This window comes from Triturus cristatus, chromosome 5_2 (genome assembly GCF_964204655.1).
Source record: "Triturus cristatus chromosome 5_2, aTriCri1.1, whole genome shotgun sequence".
NCBI classification, from domain to species: Eukaryota; Metazoa; Chordata; class Amphibia; order Caudata; family Salamandridae; genus Triturus; species Triturus cristatus.
In genome coordinates this window covers 555,099,712-555,120,299 of record NC_140588.1, presented here as the reverse complement: position 1 = coordinate 555,120,299, position 20,588 = coordinate 555,099,712, and the positions used below count along the sequence as shown (strand labels likewise).

At 33.7% G+C, this 20,588-nt stretch overlaps 9 non-coding genes across 9 annotated transcripts; 1 reads left to right on the top strand and 8 right to left on the bottom strand.

The window, feature by feature from the left end:
* Positions 1-894: 894 nt before the first annotated feature.
* On the bottom strand, positions 895-966 carry TRNAQ-UUG (transfer RNA glutamine (anticodon UUG)). Its single transcript has one exon. It is a non-coding gene; the product is annotated as a tRNA-Gln (tRNA).
* Positions 967-3,410: 2,444 nt separating this feature from the next.
* Positions 3,411-3,482, bottom strand: TRNAQ-UUG (transfer RNA glutamine (anticodon UUG)). Its single transcript has one exon. It is a non-coding gene; the product is annotated as a tRNA-Gln (tRNA).
* Positions 3,483-5,919: 2,437 nt separating this feature from the next.
* TRNAQ-UUG (transfer RNA glutamine (anticodon UUG)) lies at positions 5,920-5,991 on the bottom strand. The gene has a single exon. It is a non-coding gene; the product is annotated as a tRNA-Gln (tRNA).
* A 2,444-nt stretch (positions 5,992-8,435) lies between these two features.
* On the bottom strand, positions 8,436-8,507 carry TRNAQ-UUG (transfer RNA glutamine (anticodon UUG)). The gene has a single exon. It is a non-coding gene; the product is annotated as a tRNA-Gln (tRNA).
* A 2,444-nt stretch (positions 8,508-10,951) lies between these two features.
* On the bottom strand, positions 10,952-11,023 carry TRNAQ-UUG (transfer RNA glutamine (anticodon UUG)). The gene has a single exon. It is a non-coding gene; the product is annotated as a tRNA-Gln (tRNA).
* Positions 11,024-13,467: 2,444 nt separating this feature from the next.
* Positions 13,468-13,539, bottom strand: TRNAQ-UUG (transfer RNA glutamine (anticodon UUG)). The gene has a single exon. It is a non-coding gene; the product is annotated as a tRNA-Gln (tRNA).
* Positions 13,540-15,086: 1,547 nt separating this feature from the next.
* Positions 15,087-15,158, top strand: TRNAQ-CUG (transfer RNA glutamine (anticodon CUG)). Its single transcript has one exon. It is a non-coding gene; the product is annotated as a tRNA-Gln (tRNA).
* Positions 15,159-15,983: 825 nt separating this feature from the next.
* TRNAQ-UUG (transfer RNA glutamine (anticodon UUG)) lies at positions 15,984-16,055 on the bottom strand. Its single transcript has one exon. It is a non-coding gene; the product is annotated as a tRNA-Gln (tRNA).
* Positions 16,056-18,492: 2,437 nt separating this feature from the next.
* On the bottom strand, positions 18,493-18,564 carry TRNAQ-UUG (transfer RNA glutamine (anticodon UUG)). The gene has a single exon. It is a non-coding gene; the product is annotated as a tRNA-Gln (tRNA).
* Between the last annotated feature and the right edge of the window lie 2,024 nt (positions 18,565-20,588).

Below are 20,588 nucleotides of genomic sequence, written 5' to 3'. Positions count from 1 at the left end.
TCCATGGTGTAATGGTTAGCACTCTGGACTCTGAATCCAGCGATCCTAGTTCAAATCTCGGTGGGACCTACTACAATTATGAGATTCACTGTTTAACTCATTTTTTAGAATTTGGTCTAGAAAAAACCTAATATCAATGTTTTATACTGATGCGTATGAACGCATAAGTATGTATAGATGCATACATAGCTTTATCCATCTAGATAGCTGTTAGACAATATGAACATATCAATTATTCATAAACATAAATATTGAAGCTGAACCTAGAAACTGTTCTTTCACATCCACATTGTAAACATGAGTTTATTTTCCTTTCTCATCTATATGGCCAGTAATGAGATAGTTCATTTTTGCTGATTTCTTAGCTGACAACATGCTGGACTTACACAGTGCATTTCATTGTGAATTTCTTTGAAAGTGAATTTCAGATTCACACCTTTGACATGTCTTTCAAAAGATTCAACTTTATTGGTTGTGGATTTACTGTTGAAAATCAGTGTGTAAAATCTTTGTACGTCTGAATTTCAAGATTATTATTCAAACTGCACATCTTCGGTCCCCGTAATACAAAGTTTGACTCCTCAAGTTTTGTTTTAATGAATGCTTTGCAATTAAAAAGTTCCTTGTTCCCCTTATCAAAAACAGTAAGATTTTAAAAAGTAATGTCGTGCATCAGGCCCCTGTGATGAGTTTGAGAAACCAGAGTGAGTTTGTAAAATCTCTCATTATTTTGAGCCATTTAGTTTCCAGGTATTGTAAAAATTCTATTATTTGCTCACATCTAGTAAACTTTTAGAGTATAATCAATAAATTAATTTTTCACCCTACCGGTATTAGATATGTGATATTAATGAATACACTTGAAAGAAAATGATTTGGTCAAGAGTCATAAAATGGTCCCACCGAGATTTGAACTCGGATCATTGGATTCAAAGTCCAAAGTGCTAACCATTACACCATGGAACCTCCCATGTGAAAGGAGTGCAAACTGCTGCAGCAATGTGGAAATGTCAAAGTTTTTAATATTCTACTGTCAAAGAGAAACTGAATTGGATTGCTTTCCTATTCTGGTAAACTTTTGCATATTGAACTATGTTGGGGAAGGATGTTGCCCAAAAGACTCAAATAACGTTATAACTCTGTTGAACAGTGGTTTTTATGTGAGATAATATTTTTCAATAAAAGATAAGTTGCCCCCTGAGGCAAATCTCTTCTGTCAAAATGGAAAGCTCACCCTGGTAGGGGAGGGTGGATGGTGTCATGGTTAGCACTCTGGACTCTGAAAACAGGGATCTGAGTACAAATTTCAGTGGGACTTATCTGAACTTTACAATTTTCTTTTCCATTCAGTTCTTAGAAGTTTTATTTGGAACAACATCACATTTACTTATAAACATGTAAAAATCAACCTGTACATATGTATCTCTGTATATATAGCTATATGTCTCTGTATATTTATAGGAAAATAGAAACATATAGATTATAAAAATAAATATAATTAGTGGAGGTGAAAATCATGAACAGTTGTTGCCTCTCAGCATTTGAAACATGAGTTTCTACTTCTTTCTCTTTTATATGTCCTGAAATTGAGATAGTCACTTTTTACTCAGTATTGATCCAACAATACAGTTGATGTATACAAAGCATATCATATGATTTGTGAATAAAGTTCAAAAATGAGAATTTGATCAGTACCTGTGATGCCTCCGACCAAAAGCTTATATTTTACGATTGGAGAGCAACTGTTGGAAATCAGCATGAAAAACATTTTCTTTTCACGATTTCCATACTAATATAAAACAACATTTTTACTAGCTGAATGAGATCATCATTTGGGTTCCTCTATGTTTGATTGAAGAAAACTTCTCATTCAAAATGTGCTATTTTCGCCTTATCAATAGCAGGAAAGCTTAAAAAAGTGATGCTGTGAATCACCCGTCTGAAATGCGTTTGAGAAAATCAGGATATGATTTTATAATGGCTAACTACTTTGTGAAGAAATTTGATGTCAAAGTATTGTAAAGTTTGTATTGATGTAACTTGTTCAAGCTGATGGACATTTTGAAAGCATTCAATAATTGACTCTTTCAACCTACTGGTGTTGGATTTGAGCTATCAATGAACAAAGATGAAGAAATGGAAAAGCTCAAGAGTAATAAAAAAAGTCCCTCCAAGGTCTCAAATCGGATCATTGGATGCAAAGTCCAAATTGCCAACCATTGCTCTATGGAGCCACCCATGCAGGAGACAGAGACATTGCTTCAGTAGTCTGGAAATGTAGACTGTTTAATTATGCTACAGGCAAAGATGAACATTGTGATATAACTTTTATATTCTGATAAACATTTGAATATTTAACACTTTTATAGAGAATATAGCGAAAAGAATCAAATCACATTAAAGCTCTATCCACTATGACCATTCAAATGAGATATCTTTGTATCAATATAAGAGAAGGCCATCACTGATGCGCTCTCTTTTGTCTCAATGGAAAAGTCACTCTTGTGTGAGAGGGTTCCATGGTGTAATGGTTAGCACTCTGGACTCTGAATCCAGCGATCCTAGTTCAAATCTCGGTGGGACCTACTACAATTATGAGATTCACTGTTTAACTCATTTTTTAGAATTTGGTCTAGAAAAAACCTAATATCAATGTTTTATACTGATGCGTATGAACGCATAAGTATGTATAGATGCATACATAGCTTTATCCATCTAGATAGCTGTTAGACAATATGAACATATCAATTATTCATAAACATAAATATTGAAGCTGAACCTAGAAACTGTTCTTTCACATCCACATTGTAAACATGAGTTTATTTTCCTTTCTCATCTATATGGCCAGTAATGAGATAGTTCATTTTTGCTGATTTCTTAGCTGACAACATGCTGGACTTACACAGTGCATTTCATTGTGAATTTCTTTGAAAGTGAATTTCAGATTCACACCTTTGACATGTCTTTCAAAAGATTCAACTTTATTGGTTGTGGATTTACTGTTGAAAATCAGTGTGTAAAATCTTTGTACGTCTGAATTTCAAGATTATTATTCAAACTGCACATCTTCGGTCCCCGTAATACAAAGTTTGACTCCTCAAGTTTTGTTTTAATGAATGCTTTGCAATTAAAAAGTTCCTTGTTCCCCTTATCAATAACAGTAAGATTTTAAAAAGTAATGTCGTGCATCAGGCCCCTGTGATGAGTTTGAGAAACCAGAGTGAGTTTGTAAAATCTCTCATTATTTTGAGCCATTTAGTTTCCAGGTATTGTAAAAATTCTATTATTTGCTCACATCTAGTAAACTTTTAGAGTATAATCAATAAATTAATTTTTCACCCTACCGGTATTAGATATGTGATATTAATGAATACACTTGAAAGAAAATGATTTGGTCAAGAGTCATAAAATGGTCCCACCGAGATTTGAACTCGGATCATTGGATTCAAAGTCCAAAGTGCTAACCATTACACCATGGAACCTCCCATGTGAAAGGAGTGCAAACTTCTGCAGCAATGTGGAAATGTCAAAGTTTTTAATATTCTACTGTCAAAGAGAAACTGAATTGGATTGCATTCCTATTCTGGTAAACTTTTGCATATTGAACTATGTTGGGGAAGGATGTTGCCCAAAAGACTCAAATAACGTTATAACTCTGTTGAACAGTGGTTTTTATGTGAGATAATATTTTTCAATAAAAGATAAGTTGCCCCCTGAGGCAAATCTCTTCTGTCAAAATGGAAAGCTCACCCTGGTAGGGGAGGGTGGATGGTGTCATGGTTAGCACTCTGGACTCTGAAAACAGGGATCTGAGTACAAATTTCAGTGGGACTTATCTGAACTTTACAATTTTCTTTTCCATTCAGTTCTTAGAAGTTTTATTTGGAACAACATCACATTTACTTATAAACATGTAAAAATCAACCTGTACATATGTATCTCTGTATATATAGCTATATGTCTCTGTATATTTATAGGAAAATATAAACATATAGATTATAAAAATAAATATAATTAGTGGAGGTGAAAATCATGAACAGTTGTTGCCTCTCAGCATTTGAAACATGAGTTTCTACTTCTTTCTCTTTTATATGTCCTGAAATTGAGATAGTCACTTTTTACTCAGTATTGATCCAACAATACAGTTGATGTATACAAAGCATATCATATGATTTGTGAATAAAGTTCAAAAATGAGAATTTGATCAGTACCTGTGATGCCTCCGACCAAAAGCTTATATTTTACGATTGGAGAGCAACTGTTGTAAATCAGCATGAAAAACATTTTCTTTTCACGATTTCCATACTAATATAAAACAACATTTTTACTAGCTGAATGAGATCATCATTTGGGTTCCTCTATGTTTGATTGAAGAAAACTTCTCATTCAAAATGTGCTATTTTCGCCTTATCAATAGCAGGAAAGCTTAAAAAAGTGATGCTGTGAATCACCCGTCTGAAATGCGTTTGAGAAAATCAGGATATGATTTTATAATGGCTAACTACTTTGTGAAGAAATTTGATGTCAAAGTATTGTAAAGTTTGTATTGATGTAACTTGTTCAAGCTGATGGACATTTTGAAAGCATTCAATAATTGACTCTTTCAACCTACTGGTGTTGGATTTGAGCTATCAATGAACAAAGATGAAGAAATGGAAAAGCTCAAGAGTAATAAAAAAAGTCCCTCCAAGGTCTCAAATCGGATCATTGGATGCAAAGTCCAAATTGCCAACCATTGCTCTATGGAGCCACCCATGCAGGAGACAGAGACATTGCTTCAGTAGTCTGGAAATGTAGACTGTTTAATTATGCTACAGGCAAAGATGAACATTGTGATATAACTTTTATATTCTGATAAACATTTTAATATTTAACACTTTTATAGAGAATATAGCGAAAAGAATCAAATCACATTAAAGCTCTATCCACTATGACCATTCAAATGAGATATCTTTGTATCAATATAAGAGAAGGCCATCACTGATGCGCTCTCTTTTGTCTCAATGGAAAAGTCACTCTTGTGTGAGAGGGTTCCATGGTGTAATGGTTAGGACTCTGAATCCAGCGATCCTAGTTCAAATCTCGGTGGGACCTACTACAGTTATGAGATTCACTGTTTAACTCATTTTTTAGAATTTGGTCTAGAAAAAACCTAATATCAATGTTTTATACTGATGCGTATGAACGCATAAGTATGTATAGATGCATACATAGCTTTATCCGTCTAGATAGCTGTTAGACAATATGAACATATCAATTATTCATAAACATAAATATTGAAGCTGAACCTAGAAACTGTTCTTTCACATCCACATTGTAAACATGAGTTTATTTTCCTTTCTCATCTATATGGCCAGTAATGAGATAGTTCATTTTTGCTGATTTCTTAGCTGACAACATGCTGGACTTACACAGTGCATTTCATTGTGAATTTCTTTGAAAGTGAATTTCAGATTCACACCTTTGACATGTCTTTCAAAAGATTCAACTTTATTGGTTGTGGAATTACTGTTGAAAATCAGTGTGTAAAATCTTTGTACGTCTGAATTTCAAGATTATTATTCAAACTGCACATCTTCGGTCACCGTAATACAAAGTTTGGCTCCTCAAGTTTTGTTTTAATGAATGCTTTGCAATTAAAAAGTTCCTTGTTCCCCTTATCAAAAACAGTAAGATTTTAAAAAGTAATGTCGTGCATCAGGCCCCTGTGATGAGTTTGAGAAACCAGAGTGAGTTTGTAAAATCTCTCATTATTTTGAGCCATTTAGTTTCCAGGTATTGTAAAAATTCTATTATTTGCTCACATCTAGTAAACTTTTAGAGTATAATCAATAAATTAATTTTTCACCCTACCGGTATTAGATATGTGATATTAATGAATACACTTGAAAGAAAATGATTTGGTCAAGAGTCATAAAATGGTCCCACCGAGATTTGAACTCGGATCATTGGATTCAAAGTCCAAAGTGCTAACCATTACACCATGGAACCTCCCATGTGAAAGGAGTGCAAACTGCTGCAGCAATGTGGAAATGTCAAAGTTTTTAATATTCTACTGTCAAAGAGAAACTGAATTGGATTGCTTTCCTATTCTGGTAAACTTTTGCATATTGAACTATGTTGGGGAAGGATGTTGCCCAAAAGACTCAAATAACGTTATAACTCTGTTGAACAGTGGTTTTTATGTGAGATAATATTTTTCAATAAAAGATAAGTTGCCCCCTGAGGCAAATCTCTTCTGTCAAAATGGAAAGCTCACCCTGGTAGGGGAGGGTGGATGGTGTCATGGTTAGCACTCTGGACTCTGAAAACAGGGATCTGAGTACAAATTTCAGTGGGACTTATCTGAACTTTACAATTTTCTTTTCCATTCAGTTCTTAGAAGTTTTATTTGGAACAACATCACATTTACTTATAAACATGTAAAAATCAACCTGTACATATGTATCTCTGTATATATAGCTATATGTCTCTGTATATTTATAGGAAAATATAAACATATAGATTATAAAAATAAATATAATTAGTGGAGGTGAAAATAATGAACAGTTGTTGCCTCTCAGCATTTGAAACATGAGTTTCTACTTCTTTCTCTTTTATATGTCCTGAAATTGAGATAGTCACTTTTTACTCAGTATTGATCCAACAATACAGTTGATGTATACAAAGCATATCATATGATTTGTGAATAAAGTTCAAAAATGAGAATTTGATCAGTACCTGTGATGCCTCCGACCAAAAGCTTATATTTTACGATTGGAGAGCAACTGTTGGAAATCAGCATGAAAAACATTTTCTTTTCACGATTTCCATACTAATATAAAACAACATTTTTACTAGCTGAATGAGATCATCATTTGGGTTCCTCTATGTTTGATTGAAGAAAACTTCTCATTCAAAATGTGCTATTTTCGCCTTATCAATAGCAGGAAAGCTTAAAAAAGTGATGCTGTGAATCACCCGTCTGAAATGCGTTTGAGAAAATCAGGATATGATTTTATAATGGCTAACTACTTTGTGAAGAAATTTGATGTCAAAGTATTGTAAAGTTTGTATTGATGTAACTTGTTCAAGCTGATGGACATTTTGAAAGCATTCAATAATTGACTCTTTCAACCTACTGGTGTTGGATTTGAGCTATCAATGAACAAAGATGAAGAAATGGAAAAGCTCAAGAGTAATAAAAAAAGTCCCTCCAAGGTCTCAAATCGGATCATTGGATGCAAAGTCCAAATTGCCAACCATTGCTCTATGGAGCCACCCATGCAGGAGACAGAGACATTGCTTCAGTAGTCTGGAAATGTAGACTGTTTAATTATGCTACAGGCAAAGATGAACATTGTGATATAACTTTTATATTCTGATAAACATTTGAATATTTAACACTTTTATAGAGAATATAGCGAAAAGAATCAAATCACATTAAAGCTCTATCCACTATGACCATTCAAATGAGATATCTTTGTATCAATATAAGAGAAGGCCATCACTGATGCGCTCTCTTTTGTCTCAATGGAAAAGTCACTCTTGTGTGAGAGGGTTCCATGGTGTAATGGTTAGCACTCTGGACTCTGAATCCAGCGATCCTAGTTCAAATCTCGGTGGGACCTACTACAATTATGAGATTCACTGTTTAACTCATTTTTTAGAATTTGGTCTAGAAAAAACCTAATATCAATGTTTTATACTGATGCGTATGAACGCATAAGTATGTATAGATGCATACATAGCTTTATCCATCTAGATAGCTGTTAGACAATATGAACATATCAATTATTCATAAACATAAATATTGAAGCTGAACCTAGAAACTGTTCTTTCACATCCACATTGTAAGCATGAGTTTATTTTCCTTTCTCATCTATATGGCCAGTAATGAGATAGTTCATTTTTGCTGATTTCTTAGCTGACAACATGCTGGACTTACACAGTGCATTTCATTGTGAATTTCTTTGAAAGTGAATTTCAGATTCACACCTTTGACATGTCTTTCAAAAGATTCAACTTTATTGGTTGTGGAATTACTGTTGAAAATCAGTGTGTAAAATCTTTGTACGTCTGAATTTCAAGATTATTATTCAAACTGCACATCTTCGGTCACCGTAATACAAAGTTTGGCTCCTCAAGTTTTGTTTTAATGAATGCTTTGCAATTAAAAAGTTCCTTGTTCCCCTTATCAATAACAGTAAGATTTTAAAAAGTAATGTCGTGCATCAGGCCCCTGTGATGAGTTTGAGAAACCAGAGTGAGTTTGTAAAATCTCTCATTATTTTGAGCCATTTAGTTTCCAGGTATTGTAAAAATTCTATTATTTGCTCACATCTAGTAAACTTTTAGAGTATAATCAATAAATTAATTTTTCACCCTACCGGTATTAGATATGTGATATTAATGAATACACTTGAAAGAAAATGATTTGGTCAAGAGTCATAAAATGGTCCCACCGAGATTTGAACTCGGATCATTGGATTCAAAGTCCAAAGTGCTAACCATTACACCATGGAACCTCCCATGTGAAAGGAGTGCAAACTTCTGCAGCAATGTGGAAATGTCAAAGTTTTTAATATTCTACTGTCAAAGAGAAACTGAATTGGATTGCATTCCTATTCTGGTAAACTTTTGCATATTGAACTATGTTGGGGAAGGATGTTGCCCAAAAGACTCAAATAACGTTATAACTCTGTTGAACAGTGGTTTTTATGTGAGATAATATTTTTCAATAAAAGATAAGTTGCCCCCTGAGGCAAATCTCTTCTGTCAAAATGGAAAGCTCACCCTGGTAGGGGAGGGTGGATGGTGTCATGGTTAGCACTCTGGACTCTGAAAACAGGGATCTGAGTACAAATTTCAGTGGGACTTATCTGAACTTTACAATTTTCTTTTCCATTCAGTTCTTAGAAGTTTTATTTGGAACAACATCACATTTACTTATAAACATGTAAAAATCAACCTGTACATATGTATCTCTGTATATATAGCTATATGTCTCTGTATATTTATAGGAAAATATAAACATATAGATTATAAAAATAAATATAATTAGTGGAGGTGAAAATCATGAACAGTTGTTGCCTCTCAGCATTTGAAACATGAGTTTCTACTTCTTTCTCTTTTATATGTCCTGAAATTGAGATAGTCACTTTTTACTCAGTATTGATCCAACAATACAGTTGATGTATACAAAGCATATCATATGATTTGTGAATAAAGTTCAAAAATGAGAATTTGATCAGTACCTGTGATGCCTCCGACCAAAAGCTTATATTTTACGATTGGAGAGCAACTGTTGGAAATCAGCATGAAAAACATTTTCTTTTCACGATTTCCATACTAATATAAAACAACATTTTTACTAGCTGAATGAGATCATCATTTGGGTTCCTCTATGTTTGATTGAAGAAAACTTCTCATTCAAAATGTGCTATTTTCGCCTTATCAATAGCAGGAAAGCTTAAAAAAGTGATGCTGTGAATCACCCGTCTGAAATGCGTTTGAGAAAATCAGGATATGATTTTATAATGGCTAACTACTTTGTGAAGAAATTTGATGTCAAAGTATTGTAAAGTTTGTATTGATGTAACTTGTTCAAGCTGATGGACATTTTGAAAGCATTCAATAATTGACTCTTTCAACCTACTGGTGTTGGATTTGAGCTATCAATGAACAAAGATGAAGAAATGGAAAAGCTCAAGAGTAATAAAAAAAGTCCCTCCAAGGTCTCAAATCGGATCATTGGATGCAAAGTCCAAATTGCCAACCATTGCTCTATGGAGCCACCCATGCAGGAGACAGAGACATTGCTTCAGTAGTCTGGAAATGTAGACTGTTTAATTATGCTACAGGCAAAGATGAACATTGTGATATAACTTTTATATTCTGATAAACATTTGAATATTTAACACTTTTATAGAGAATATAGCGAAAAGAATCAAATCACATTAAAGCTCTATCCACTATGACCATTCAAATGAGATATCTTTGTATCAATATAAGAGAAGGCCATCACTGATGCGCTCTCTTTTGTCTCAATGGAAAAGTCACTCTTGTGTGAGAGGGTTCCATGGTGTAATGGTTAGCACTCTGGACTCTGAATCCAGCGATCCTAGTTCAAATCTCGGTGGGACCTACTACAATTATGAGATTCACTGTTTAACTCATTTTTTAGAATTTGGTCTAGAAAAAACCTAATATCAATGTTTTATACTGATGCGTATGAACGCATAAGTATGTATAGATGCATACATAGCTTTATCCATCTAGATAGCTGTTAGACAATATGAACATATCAATTATTCATAAACATAAATATTGAAGCTGAACCTAGAAACTGTTCTTTCACATCCACATTGTAAGCATGAGTTTATTTTCCTTTCTCATCTATATGGCCAGTAATGAGATAGTTCATTTTTGCTGATTTCTTAGCTGACAACATGCTGGACTTACACAGTGCATTTCATTGTGAATTTCTTTGAAAGTGAATTTCAGATTCACACCTTTGACATGTCTTTCAAAAGATTCAACTTTATTGGTTGTGGATTTACTGTTGAAAATCAGTGTGTAAAATCTTTGTACGTCTGAATTTCAAGATTATTATTCAAACTGCACATCTTCGGTCCCCGTAATACAAAGTTTGACTCCTCAAGTTTTGTTTTAATGAATGCTTTGCAATTAAAAAGTTCCTTGTTCCCCTTATCAATAACAGTAAGATTTTAAAAAGTAATGTCGTGCATCAGGCCCCTGTGATGAGTTTGAGAAACCAGAGTGAGTTTGTAAAATCTCTCATTATTTTGAGCCATTTAGTTTCCAGGTATTGTAAAAATTCTATTATTTGCTCACATCTAGTAAACTTTTAGAGTATAATCAATAAATTAATTTTTCACCCTACCGGTATTAGATATGTGATATTAATGAATACACTTGAAAGAAAATGATTTGGTCAAGAGTCATAAAATGGTCCCACCGAGATTTGAACTCGGATCATTGGATTCAAAGTCCAAAGTGCTAACCATTACACCATGGAACCTCCCATGTGAAAGGAGTGCAAACTTCTGCAGCAATGTGGAAATGTCAAAGTTTTTAATATTCTACTGTCAAAGAGAAACTGAATTGGATTGCATTCCTATTCTGGTAAACTTTTGCATATTGAACTATGTTGGGGAAGGATGTTGCCCAAAAGACTCAAATAACGTTATAACTCTGTTGAACAGTGGTTTTTATGTGAGATAATATTTTTCAATAAAAGATAAGTTGCCCCCTGAGGCAAATCTCTTCTGTCAAAATGGAAAGCTCACCCTGGTAGGGGAGGGTGGATGGTGTCATGGTTAGCACTCTGGACTCTGAAAACAGGGATCTGAGTACAAATTTCAGTGGGACTTATCTGAACTTTACAATTTTCTTTTCCATTCAGTTCTTAGAAGTTTTATTTGGAACAACATCACATTTACTTATAAACATGTAAAAATCAACCTGTACATATGTATCTCTGTATATATAGCTATATGTCTCTGTATATTTATAGGAAAATATAAACATATAGATTATAAAAATAAATATAATTAGTGGAGGTGAAAATCATGAACAGTTGTTGCCTCTCAGCATTTGAAACATGAGTTTCTACTTCTTTCTCTTTTATATGTCCTGAAATTGAGATAGTCACTTTTTACTCAGTATTGATCCAACAATACAGTTGATGTATACAAAGCATATCATATGATTTGTGAATAAAGTTCAAAAATGAGAATTTGATCAGTACCTGTGATGCCTCCGACCAAAAGCTTATATTTTACGATTGGAGAGCAACTGTTGTAAATCAGCATGAAAAACATTTTCTTTTCACGATTTCCATACTAATATAAAACAACATTTTTACTAGCTGAATGAGATCATCATTTGGGTTCCTCTATGTTTGATTGAAGAAAACTTCTCATTCAAAATGTGCTATTTTCGCCTTATCAATAGCAGGAAAGCTTAAAAAAGTGATGCTGTGAATCACCCGTCTGAAATGCGTTTGAGAAAATCAGGATATGATTTTATAATGGCTAACTACTTTGTGAAGAAATTTGATGTCAAAGTATTGTAAAGTTTGTATTGATGTAACTTGTTCAAGCTGATGGACATTTTGAAAGCATTCAATAATTGACTCTTTCAACCTACTGGTGTTGGATTTGAGCTATCAATGAACAAAGATGAAGAAATGGAAAAGCTCAAGAGTAATAAAAAAAGTCCCTCCAAGGTCTCAAATCGGATCATTGGATGCAAAGTCCAAATTGCCAACCATTGCTCTATGGAGCCACCCATGCAGGAGACAGAGACATTGCTTCAGTAGTCTGGAAATGTAGACTGTTTAATTATGCTACAGGCAAAGATGAACATTGTGATATAACTTTTATATTCTGATAAACATTTGAATATTTAACACTTTTATAGAGAATATAGCGAAAAGAATCAAATCACATTAAAGCTCTATCCACTATGACCATTCAAATGAGATATCTTTGTATCAATATAAGAGAAGGCCATCACTGATGCGCTCTCTTTTGTCTCAATGGAAAAGTCACTCTTGTGTGAGAGGGTTCCATGGTGTAATGGTTAGCACTCTGGACTCTGAATCCAGCGATCCTAGTTCAAATCTCGGTGGGACCTACTACAATTATGAGATTCACTGTTTAACTCATTTTTTAGAATTTGGTCTAGAAAAAACCTAATATCAATGTTTTATACTGATGCGTATGAACGCATAAGTATGTATAGATGCATACATAGCTTTATCCGTCTAGATAGCTGTTAGACAATATGAACATATCAATTATTCATAAACATAAATATTGAAGCTGAACCTAGAAACTGTTCTTTCACATCCACATTGTAAACATGAGTTTATTTTCCTTTCTCATCTATATGGCCAGTAATGAGATAGTTCATTTTTGCTGATTTCTTAGCTGACAACATGCTGGACTTACACAGTGCATTTCATTGTGAATTTCTTTGAAAGTGAATTTCAGATTCACACCTTTGACATGTCTTTCAAAAGATTCAACTTTATTGGTTGTGGATTTACTGTTGAAAATCAGTGTGTAAAATCTTTGTACGTCTGAATTTCAAGATTATTATTCAAACTGCACATCTTCGGTCCCCGTAATACAAAGTTTGACTCCTCAAGTTTTGTTTTAATGAATGCTTTGCAATTAAAAAGTTCCTTGTTCCCCTTATCAATAACAGTAAGATTTTAAAAAGTAATGTCGTGCATCAGGCCCCTGTGATGAGTTTGAGAAACCAGAGTGAGTTTGTAAAATCTCTCATTATTTTGAGCCATTTAGTTTCCAGGTATTGTAAAAATTCTATTATTTGCTCACATCTAGTAAACTTTTAGAGTATAATCAATAAATTAATTTTTCACCCTACCGGTATTAGATATGTGATATTAATGAATACACTTGAAAGAAAATGATTTGGTCAAGAGTCATAAAACGGTCCCACCGAGATTTGAACTCGGATCATTGGATTCAAAGTCCAAAGTGCTAACCATTACACCATGGAACCTCCCATGTGAAAGGAGTGCAAACTGCTGCAGCAATGTGGAAATGTCAAAGTTTTTAATATTCTACTGTCAAAGAGAAACTGAATTGGATTGCTTTCCTATTCTGGTAAACTTTTGCATATTGAACTATGTTGGGGAAGGATGTTGCCCAAAAGACTCAAATAACGTTATAACTCTGTTGAACAGTGGTTTTTATGTGAGATAATATTTTTCAATAAAAGATAAGTTGCCCCCTGAGGCAAATCTCTTCTGTCAAAATGGAAAGCTCACCCTGGTAGGGGAGGGTGGATGGTGTCATGGTTAGCACTCTGGACTCTGAAAACAGGGATCTGAGTACAAATTTCAGTGGGACTTATCTGAACTTTACAATTTTCTTTTCCATTCAGTTCTTAGAAGTTTTATTTGGAACAACATCACATTTACTTATAAACATGTAAAAATCAACCTGTACATATGTATCTCTGTATATATAGCTATATGTCTCTGTATATTTATAGGAAAATATAAACATATAGATTATAAAAATAAATATAATTAGTGGAGGTGAAAATCATGAACAGTTGTTGCCTCTCAGCATTTGAAACATGAGTTTCTACTTCTTTCTCTTTTATATGTCCTGAAATTGAGATAGTCACTTTTTACTCAGTATTGATCCAACAATACAGTTGATGTATACAAAGCATATCATATGATTTGTGAATAAAGTTCAAAAATGAGAATTTGATCAGTACCTGTGATGCCTCCGACCAAAAGCTTATATTTTACGATTGGAGAGCAACTGTTGTAAATCAGCATGAAAAACATTTTCTTTTCACGATTTCCATACTAATATAAAACAACATTTTTACTAGCTGAATGAGATCATCATTTGGGTTCCTCTATGTTTGATTGAAGAAAACTTCTCATTCAAAATGTGCTATTTTCGCCTTATCAATAGCAGGAAAGCTTAAAAAAGTGATGCTGTGAATCACCCGTCTGAAATGCGTTTGAGAAAATCAGGATATGATTTTATAATGGCTAACTACTTTGTGAAGACATTTGATGTCAAAGTATTGTAAAGTTTGTATTGATGTAACTTGTTCAAGCTGATGGACATTTTGAAAGCATTCAATAATTGACTCTTTCAACCTACTGGTGTTGGATTTGAGCTATCAATGAACAAAGATGAAGAAATGGAAAAGCTCAAGAGTAATAAAAAAAGTCCCTCCAAGGTCTCAAATCGGATCATTGGATGCAAAGTCCAAATTGCCAACCATTGCTCTATGGAGCCACCCATGCAGGAGACAGAGACATTGCTTCAGTAGTCTGGAAATGTAGACTGTTTAATTATGCTACAGGCAAAGATGAACATTGTGATATAACTTTTATATTCTGATAAACATTTGAATATTTAACACTTTTATAGAGAATATAGCGAAAAGAATCAAATCACATTAAAGCTCTATCCACTATGACCATTCAAATGAGATATCTTTGTATCAATATAAGAGAAGGCCATCACTGATGCGCTCTCTTTTGTCTCAATGGAAAAGTCACTCTTGTGTGAGAGGGTTCCATGGTGTAATGGTTAGCACACTGGACTCTGAATCCAGTGATCCGAGTTCAAATCTCGGTGGGACCTACTACAATTATGAGATTCACTGTTTAACTCATTTTTTAGAATTTGGTCTAGAAAAAACCTAATATCAATGTTTTATACTGATGCGTATGAACGCATAAGTATGTATAGATGCATACATAGCTTTATCCGTCTAGATAGCTGTTAGACAATATGAACATATCAATTATTCATAAACATAAATATTGAAGCTGAACCTAGAAACTGTTCTTTCACATCCACATTGTAAACATGAGTTTATTTTCCTTTCTCATCTATATGGCCAGTAATGAGATAGTTCATTTTTGCTGATTTCTTAGCTGACAACATGCTGGACTTACACAGTGCATTTCATTGTGAATTTCTTTGAAAGTGAATTTCAGATTCACACCTTTGACATGTCTTTCAAAAGATTCAACTTTATTGGTTGTGGAATTACTGTTGAAAATCAGTGTGTAAAATCTTTGTACGTCTGAATTTCAAGATTATTATTCAAACTGCACATCTTCGGTCACCGTAATACAAAGTTTGGCTCCTCAAGTTTTGTTTTAATGAATGCTTTGCAATTAAAAAGTTCCTTGTTCCCCTTATCAAAAACAGTAAGATTTTAAAAAGTAATGTCGTGCATCAGGCCCCTGTGATGAGTTTGAGAAACCAGAGTGAATTTGTAAAATCTCTCATTATTTTGAGCCATTTAGTTTCCAGGTATTGTAAACATTCTATTATTTGCTCACATCTAGTAAACTTTTAGAGTATAATCAATAAATTAATTTTTCACCCTACCGGTATTAGATATGTGATATTAATGAAAACACTTGAAAGAAAATGATTTGGTCAAGAGTCATAAAATGGTCCCACCGAGATTTGAACTCGGATCATTGGATTCAAAGTCCAAAGTGCTAACCATTACACCATGGAACCTCCCATGTGAAAGGAGTGCAAACTGCTGCAGCAATGTGGAAATGTCAAAGTTTTTAATATTCTACTGTCAAAGAGAAACTGAATTGGATTGCTTTCCTATTCTGGTAAACTTTTGCATATTGAACTATGTTGGGGAAGGATGTTGCCCAAAAGACTCAAATAACGTTATAACTCTGTTGAACAGTGGTTTTTATGTGAGATAATATTTTTCAATAAAAGATAAGTTGCCCCCTGAGGCAAATCTCTTCTGTCAAAATGGAAAGCTCACCCTGGTAGGGGAGGGTGGATGGTGTCATGGTTAGCACTCTGGACTCTGAAAACAGGGATCTGAGTACAAATTTCAGTGGGACTTATCTGAACTTTACAATTTTCTTTTCCATTCAGTTCTTAGAAGTTTTATTTGGAACAACATCACATTTACTTATAAACATTTAAAAATCAACCTGTACATATGTATCTCTGTATATATAGCTATATGTCTCTGTATATTTATAGGAAAATATAAACATATAGATTATAAAAATAAATATAATTAGTGGAGGTGAAAATCATGAACAGTTGTTGCCTCTCAGCATTTGAAACATGAGTTTCTACTTCTTTCTCTTTTATATGTCCTGAAATTGAGATAGTCACTTTTTACTCAGTATTGATCCAACAATACAGTTGATGTATACAAAGCATATCATATGATTTGTGAATAAAGTTCAAAAATGAGAATTTGATCAGTACCTGTGATGCCTCCGACCAAAAGCTTATATTTTACGATTGGAGAGCAACTGTTGTAAATCAGCATGAAAAACATTTTCTTTTCACGATTTCCATACTAATATAAAACAACATTTTTACTAGCTGAATGAGATCATCATTTGGGTTCCTCTATGTTTGATTGAAGAAAACTTCTCATTCAAAATGTGCTATTTTCGCCTTATCAATAGCAGGAAAGCTTAAAAAAGTGATGCTGTGAATCACCCGTCTGAAATGCGTTTGAGAAAATCAGGATATGATTTTATAATGGCTAACTACTTTGTGAAGAAATTTGATGTCAAAGTATTGTAAAGTTTGTATTGATGTAACTTGTTCAAGCTGATGGACATTTTGAAAGCATTCAATAATTGACTCTTTCAACCTACTGGTGTTGGATTTGAGCTATCAATGAACAAAGATGAAGAAATGGAAAAGCTCAAGAGTAATAAAAAAAGTCCCTCCAAGGTCTCAAATCGGATCATTGGATGCAAAGTCCAAATTGCCAACCATTGCTCTATGGAGCCACCCATGCAGGAGACAGAGACATTGCTTCAGTAGTCTGGAAATGTAGACTGTTTAATTATGCTACAGGCAAAGATGAACATTGTGATATAACTTTTATATTCTGATAAACATTTGAATATTTAACACTTTTATAGAGAATATAGCGAAAAGAATCAAATCACATTAAAGCTCTATCCACTATGACCATTCAAATGAGATATCTTTGTATCAATATAAGAGAAGGCCATCACTGATGCGCTCTCTTTTGTGTCAATGGAAAAGTCACTCTTGTGTGAGAGGGTTCCATGGTGTAATGGTTAGCACTCTGAATCCAGCGATCCGAGTTCAAATCTCGGTGGGACCTACTACAATTATGAGATTCACTGTTTAACTCATTTTTTAGAATTTGGTCTAGAAAAAACCTAATATCAATGTTTTATACTGATGCGTATGAACGCATAAGTATGTATAGATGCATACATATCTTTATCCGTCTAGATAGCTGTTAGACAATATGAACATATCAATTATTCATAAACATAAATATTGAAGCTGAACCTAGAAACTGTTCTTTCACATCCACATTGTAAACATGAGTTTATTTTCCTTTCTCATCTATATGGCCAGTAATGAGATAGTTCATTTTTGCTGATTTCTTAGCTGACAACATGCTGGACTTACACAGTGCATTTCATTGTGAATTTCTTTGAAAGTGAATTTCAGATTCACACCTTTGACATGTCTTTCAAAAGATTCAACTTTATTGGTTGTGGAATTACTGTTGAAAATCAGTGTGTAAAATCTTTGTACGTCTGAATTTCAAGATTATTATTCAAACTGCACATCTTCGGTCACCGTAATACAAAGTTTGGCTCCTCAAGTTTTGTTTTAATGAATGCTTTGCAATTAAAAAGTTCCTTGTTCCCCTTATCAAAAACAGTAAGATTTTAAAAAGTAATGTCGTGCATCAGGCCCCTGTGATGAGTTTGAGAAACCAGAGTGAATTTGTAAAATCTCTCATTATTTTGAGCCATTTAGTTTCCAGGTATTGTAAACATTCTATTATTTGCTCACATCTAGTAAACTTTTAGAGTATAATCAATAAATTAATTTTTCACCCTACCGGTATTAGATATGTGATATTAATGAATACACTTGAAAGAAAATGATTTGGTCAAGAGTCATAAAATGGTCCCACCGAGATTTGAACTCGGATCATTGGATTCAAAGTCCAAAGTGCTAACCATTACACCATGGAACCTCCCATGTGAAAGGAGTGCAAACTGCTGCAGCAATGTGGAAATGTCAAAGTTTTTAATATTCTACTGTCAAAGAGAAACTGAATTGGATTGCTTTCCTATTCTGGTAAACTTTTGCATATTGAACTATGTTGGGGAAGGATGTTGCCCAAAAGACTCAAATAACGTTATAACTCTGTTGAACAGTGGTTTTTATGTGAGATAATATTTTTCAATAAAAGATAAGTTGCCCCCTGAGGCAAATCTCTTCTGTCAAAATGGAAAGCTCACCCTGGTAGGGGAGGGTGGATGGTGTCATGGTTAGCACTCTGGACTCTGAAAACAGGGATCTGAGTACAAATTTCAGTGGGACTTATCTGAACTTTACAATTTTCTTTTCCATTCAGTTCTTAGAAGTTTTATTTGGAACAACATCACATTTACTTATAAACATTTAAAAATCAACCTGTACATATGTATCTCTGTATATATAGCTATATGTCTCTGTATATTTATAGGAAAATATAAACATATAGATTATAAAAATAAATATAATTAGTGGAGGTGAAAATCATGAACAGTTGTTGCCTCTCAGCATTTGAAACATGAGTTTCTACTTCTTTCTCTTTTATATGTCCTGAAATTGAGATAGTCACTTTTTACTCAGTATTGATCCAACAATACAGTTGATGTATACAAAGCATATCATATGATTTGTGAATAAAGTTCAAAAATGAGAATTTGATCAGTACCTGTGATGCCTCCGACCAAAAGCTTATATTTTACGATTGGAGAGCAACTGTTGTAAATCAGCATGAAAAACATTTTCTTTTCACGATTTCCATACTAATATAAAACAACATTTTTACTAGCTGAATGAGATCATCATTTGGGTTCCTCTATGTTTGATTGAAGAAAACTTCTCATTCAAAATGTGCTATTTTCGCCTTATCAATAGCAGGAAAGCTTAAAAAAGTGATGCTGTGAATCACCCGTCTGAAATGCGTTTGAGAAAATCAGGATATGATTTTATAATGGCTAACTACTTTGTGAAGAAATTTGATGTCAAAGTATTGTAAAGTTTGTATTGATGTAACTTGTTCAAGCTGATGGACATTTTGAAAGCATTCAATAATTGACTCTTTCAACCTACTGGTGTTGGATTTGAGCTATCAATGAACAAAGATGAAGAAATGGAAAAGCTCAAGAGTAATAAAAAAAGTCCCTCCAAGGTCTCAAATCGGATCATTGGATGCAAAGTCCAAATTGCCAACCATTGCTCTATGGAGCCACCCATGCAGGAGACAGAGACATTGCTTCAGTAGTCTGGAAATGTAGACTGTTTAATTATGCTACAGGCAAAGATGAACATTGTGATATAACTTTTATATTCTGATAAACATTTGAATATTTAACACTTTTATAGAGAATATAGCGAAAAGAATCAAATCACATTAAAGCTCTATCCACTATGACCATTCAAATGAGATATCTTTGTATCAATATAAGAGAAGGCCATCACTGATGCGCTCTCTTTTGTGTCAATGGAAAAGTCACTCTTGTGTGAGAGGGTTCCATGGTGTAATGGTTAGCACTCTGAATCCAGCGATCCGAGTTCAAATCTCGGTGGGACCTACTACAATTATGAGATTCACTGTTTAACTCATTTTTTAGAATTTGGTCTAGAAAAAACCTAATATCAATGTTTTATACTGATGCGTATGAACGCATAAGTATGTATAGATGCATACATATCTTTATCCGTCTAGATAGCTGTTAGACAATATGAACATATCAATTATTCATAAACATAAATATTGAAGCTGAACCTAGAAACTGTTCTTTCACATCCACATTGTAAACATGAGTTTATTTTCCTTTCTCATCTATATGGCCAGTAATGAGATAGTTCATTTTTGCTGATTTCTTAGCTGACAACATGCTGGACTTACACAGTGCATTTCATTGTGAATTTCTTTGAAAGTGAATTTCAGATTCACACCTTTGACATGTCTTTCAAAAGATTCAACTTTATTGGTTGTGGAAT